Raw genomic sequence first — 6,453 nt, forward strand, 5'->3', positions numbered from 1 at the left:
ATATATAACATAATAACGTGACTTTATTAGAAATTAATTTTATATAATAAAATGTCAACTATATATAGAGGAATATTAAATATAATAAAAATATCATTTAATAAAGATTGCATTTATCACAGAAGTCACGTATCAGTTAAAGAAATATTCAAATAGCATTGCGACGAAAAATAATCATGGTCCGCAAATAAGAGCAAAATTACCAGAATCCGTGTGTTTCATGGCTTCGCTAGTTATAATTTATTACCATTGCTTGTATAACATCGCATATTTGCTTGAGTAAATCGGAATGCAACTCCTCGCACGAAGTGCTTTAAAGAATTATGAACTAACATCGCGTCGCTCGTCGATGCGAGCACAGTATGATGTCATATAAAATTACATTTACGCAGCAAATATGCAGAAATTGCTATTGCACGCGGTGGTATGTATTGTTTCGGCAACAGGAATTAGCTCTGTCCATGACGAAATGGATAAGCGACCGTGTATGAATAAATTCTGAAATCTCATTTCGCGAATATATAAGGTCAGCATTTAAATTTTATTTCTTTTTATGATACCAGACACTGACCATTCGTATATGAAAATCTTATAAAATATGACAATCTTTTCGGTTATGTTTCTCGCTGTATGTTATGATATTTTCAAAGCAATATGCAATATATTCTTTGCTCTAACGTAGAGATATTTTCTCATATTGCAACCATGAGTGTTATTGCATATAGATAATACAATTAAAAAATGCAGTAAATTAAAGGATGCAATTTTTTACGAAATAATTGTGTCTGTATGTAGAAATCCAATAATTATTTCACATACACATAATATGATTAAAATATGTGAAATTAATATTTTATTTAATTATAGATTATTTAATAATACAGCTTGTACTCTCTTTTTAGTGATTTAAAATTTTGAGAGAGAAAATAACTTGATAATATAATGCTCATTTTGAAATAACAAGTTTTTAATTATTTTCAAAAAATGATCATCAATATATATTTAATATTCGTAATATATTTGTGATAAATTGTGATTTTTATAATATCGGCAGTGGCGCATATTGAGAAAACGAGATATTTTCCTCTTTATAATAATGATATTTATGGATCCATTGAGTGTCTCTCTCTCTCTCTCTCTTTCTCTTTATAACTCGAGAAATTATTCCTCAGTCTATAAAGAAAAATATATGCTCCATGTCGTATAGAAACTTTCAAGTGTAATACTCGTAGAAAACTTTGTAAAATAAGAATAGGTGGTAAAATACGTATACGAAGTAGATTGTAAGTTTGCGACGGCCAGTTAAAAAAACAGAAAGAATCTTTCTAACACAATAAAGAAAAAGATTATGTCTCCGTTACGCAAAATTTTAAGAGAAGACTGTCATTTTATAAAAGATACTCCTCATCAACGTCTTCAATTCCCAATTATCTACTATACAAAGGAACATTTGTTGTTGGATTAATTGCTAATAATTTTAAATGCTTATAATCAACAAAAAATATATATATATATTTTTTTTTCTTTGTACAGTATTTTATGATATTTATAACGCGTATGCTGCAAAGTATCAATATTTTCCAATAACTTGAATCAACACTTTTAATTGCCCAATTAAACTCATAATAATAAGAACACAAAATATTCAATACAATATTATTAAATTCATATGGTATTTTTCATTAATGTCTCCTTTTTTCTAAACGTTTCTAACGACTAACAAAAAATCACGCAACTGTATTTTACGTGAATACAAATTGGATATGGTCAATCTGCGTCGATTTTTACGCAAATTAACGCTTCTATGGCCCACTTTTCGCTGACGCTTTTTACGGATCGTTTAGCTATTTTCAGAGCTTTTTCCATGCAAAATCCTCGCGGAATTACATTGTCATTCGATAACATTTCGTTTTTCCGTTCCGACGTCATACGTGATATTTTAGACGATTGAGAAGCACTCGTGCCGAGAGGAGAATACGGCGGAACGTCCTGAGGGAGGAAGAATAAGGACGCCTACTTCGATCCGAGACAGAAGCGCAGCGAAGGGAAGGCAAAGGGGAAAATTGTACTTGCATGAATAGAACACGACTTTTCGATCCCATGGTTTCCTTTCCCCTCTATCTATCGTGAACTAAAATTGCATCTGCCGTCGATCTCGTTCGCTCCTCTCTTCCTGGCTTTACAACGCCCCGTTTGCAAATTCGAGACACGCTCATCCTAATTCAACGACGATAAGTCGTCATGTGCAATCATGTTCGCTCAACCATCGACGAGATTCGCGTTGGGTGACAACGAAGAAGCCTGAGATCTGATTAGATAGGGATAGAACAAGGTGATAGTGATATGCAATCGGATAAGACAAATGGAGAGGAGAGGCAAGCGTTGTAAGGCTGGAATGCTCTCGAAAATACCGACGCTTTTATGAGAGCGAACCATACTAATTTCGCAGGATTTGCTTCTCATCGGAAATTTTGCTTCTCCGAGATCTAATCGCGGAGAATAGCTTTACATATCTTATCCTTTGATTCCAGACACGTTTTCTAATCTGATAACGGCAATTCAGCGGCGATCCGCCGACGAGCACGTAAGTATTGGTAGCAATAGATGAGAAAACTGGGAATAAAAGGCAAATGTAAATGCAAATTCAACGCGATGTCGCACAAGTAACTGCTTCGAAATTCGAGTTTAAATAAATGTTTCATACTGGAACAACCGGATACAAAGTTATATAATCATAATGCAGCATGCTTTTAATAAATGTCCGTAGAGTTCTTTAAATTACAAGATCTCTTTAATTATATAAGGTTTTTGATTAATTTAAAGTTTAAGTTTCTTTTGTAGAAATACGATTACGCTTCGGTCTTTTCCTACATAATGTTTTATATAATGTAAGATATTTCTTTAAAGTTTATTTTTTATTCTTATTCTTTTTCTACTTCTTTGAGAAACTTCCATTTTTATTATATTAATTATATTAATACAGATTGACATTTCTAATTTTGAAACTTTTTTAAATATACGAATTTAGTATTAATCGGAAATATCCTTTTCAATATGTAAATACGTAAATCGAGAAAGATCTTAAATAAAATAAGAAGCCAACATTTATACATATATATATAATAATAATAGCCTGTCTGGTACGAATAAATTTTGGAAACTGCAATGCCGGAAAACTTTTGTACGCATAACTGATTGTATGAGTCAAAGTTTCGAGAGCCTGTATGCCGCATTTTCCCTTCACGAATTTAACTCATCGCCAACTATTTTCAGACAGCTCGCTCGCACCTCCGCGTATATATTCGCTCCGACCGAAATCGATTTCCGAAATCGAGCCATCAAAGGTTTCCGCCCAAAACCTGATTTGGCGGAAAAGGGGAACAGCGGCATTTGAAAAATTATATGCTGGAAAAGTTACAAAGGCGAAAGCATTGCGAGCGAACTATTTAGAAATATTTTAATGGACAAATTTTTTCCGAGGGATGTGAAGAGCATTTATGCTACTAGAAGCGTCACACGCGTGTATAACAAGCGCGTAACAAATAAAATAATAGAAAATTGCGTGTATAAAAAAATTAAAGCAATAATGTATAGTTCAATATTCAAGAATTTTTCAGATTATTAAGCAATCTTTAGCAATTATTACAACATAATAATTATGTTTTTATTATAATATGTGTCGCATAATATGTTTAATAAAAAAAGAAAATTAAAATACAAGACATTAATTAATATTTGATAAAAAATTGCAAATGAGCAAAATATACAACAATGTTATTTCCGTCGAGAGTACTTACTTGTTTCTGAAATGCGAATAGCAAAACTTTTTATATGATCCGACGATCCCGCAAAATTTACAAATTATGCAGGATCCATCCATTTCATCTTTTTCTCCGCCGGCTGGTAACGTCATCCTTCGCGAGTGCGCTTGAAAAATTTTTGAATTATACCATGAGTCCGTTAACCTCCTTTGTCCGGGCTTCTTCTTGCTAGATGATGCCGCGATTTCTCGATCGAGTTGCATGCATCGCAAATATCAAAATATATTCATAAATCGCGTGACTTATTCATGTACGGCGGAATCATGTCGAGCGATTTAATGTCGTTTCATCAATTTTTCGAGATGTTATTTCGGAGCATCAGTTTATTTCCCTTTTTATTTCTCCGATTTCGATCGCGATATTAAATATACGGCATAAATAAATCGCTTGTAAAATAAGTAGTGTGAGAGTTGTTTCTAGAGAAGTAATGATTAATTGTGTGATTATCCGCGATCGCGCGCCTTTTAGCGACGCCCTAATTACTTACCGTGTCCACACCTTCTGCAGCCATTAGCAAACTTGTTCGGAACTTCACGAGGAGTTTCCAGACCAATCTTCTGATGCTGCTCGTAGTATGATTGTGATCTGTAAACTGAACCTGCTCTCCATTACTTAATATTAGTTAGAATATTGCATGAAAAATTACGTAATTGCAAGTAACATAATTGGATATTCCGTAAAATGTGTCAACTCGATCGTTTATTTTCTTTTTGTGATTTTATTATCCCTGTTTTCTTGCTTATTTGAACATAAAAAATTATATATCAATTTTTTATATATTTTACAACATTAAAACACTATTCACACATTACATTGGCAAATATGTATTTATAAAAACATGTTATCACCTCATAAAATAACGTTATGTTATACACGAACTTTATTTGATTGTAATATAAAAATATCGATCTATGAGATTGTCAAAAAAATATTTTTTAAAAAGTTTATATTTTTTCAAAGTTGGAATAATGTTTTTTTCTTAGCGCATTAATTAATTATTTGACTTTGATTAATTATACACTATAATAATAATTTAAATATTGAAAAATCTTGAAATAATACTACACGATTATTTAGATTTTAGTAACTCTGATATATAATAAGTATACCGATAAATTGCATTTAATAAAAACTGAAAGCATTTTTTTTTTATTTATGGTAAACGCTTTTTTACAATTAGGCCAATTGAATATATTAGCAACTTTTTATAAGAGTAATTCAGCGATTGTGCGAGCTTTGACTTTTGCCGTCGTTCCGTAGGATGTTACGTAACGAATCCGGACTTCCATTATTCGATATTATATCATATCTGGAAAAAATTTGTGAAAGAAAATAGAAGAGATCTCCGCAGAGTCCGCTATGCGCACGCTATGTTTTATCGCGGAACCGGGCCCTGTTCTCTTTCATAGCGGTGACGCAATATGATGTACGAGCGCTTCGTGCTCGCCAGGGAAAAGAATACAAAGTGATCGATGGTATAATTAATTCAACCGCGACGGAATCGCGCGATGTACGATCGACCGACAGGTATCGATTGCAAGCTGACAAATCTCCCTCGCGACGGCGGAGTGTTAAGTATTAGCATCATTCGTTAACCGAGCGGCCATCGCAAACCGTAATAGAGTTTTATATAATGTAGTAGATATTAATAATATATTTTGTATGTTAATATAATAAATACTTACATACGCATGCGCGCGACAGAGTTTGATGCCATTCGTATCAATGTAAATCTCATTATATATAATAAACTATTTAATTATATATATTATCGTTAATTATATATTTAATTTTGTAATAGATTAATTTTTAATTAATAACTACATATATAAGAAAAATATATAGAATATATATGGGGGAGGGATTTAATATTGTTTTGCATTATTACATAAAACAAGTGGTACTTTGTTTCTTTTGTATAAATATTTCTGAAATATATGTGTAAAGATGTTTTTAATTTCAGAATTTATAACACTGTGATTTATTTTATGTATAACTTATTCAATTATTACTTTTATTGCTAAATTTTTGTCGACTGATATCATCGCTTTGTTTCCCTCTCGTTACAGTATGAGAGAGGAAAAAGGAATCGTGTACGAGACGTATACGCGAAATATCCGCATTGCAATATGTAGAAGCGAGATGTTTCTGCTCTTAACCGAGTTTCGAAGTTTCGCAGGAGATTTCCGACAGACACCTTTCACGCAGATGTTACCCCGTATTAATGAAGCCATTAACTGTCGCGCTCGCATTCTGTCGACCAAGACACCTTCGTTGCTCGTCTGTAATATAATGAGCATCCTAACAAGGTGGATATGTACATGCACTGAGAAAATATGATATCGAAAATTATGCGAAAATGTGGAACTAAAATGTATACGAGAGATAGCTAGCTAGCAATACTTTTCTCGGATTTCATATTGCGATAAAATACCGATAAAATACCGAGAATACGAAATGTAAGTTAAATTAAATTAAATTTTATTATTGACAGAGAAGATTGATGACCTAAAATAATAGGCACGTCTTTGTCTTGTATTATTCTCTTTGTTCGATTATGCAAAAAGCAAATATTCGCGATTTAAATAAAAGAAATTTCTTTCATTTCACTCACGGCAATCAGAATGGCTAG

Source organism: Formica exsecta, unplaced genomic scaffold (assembly GCF_003651465.1).
Source record: "Formica exsecta isolate Colony F162 unplaced genomic scaffold, ASM365146v1 scaffold253, whole genome shotgun sequence".
Classification (NCBI taxonomy): Eukaryota; Metazoa; Arthropoda; class Insecta; order Hymenoptera; family Formicidae; genus Formica; species Formica exsecta.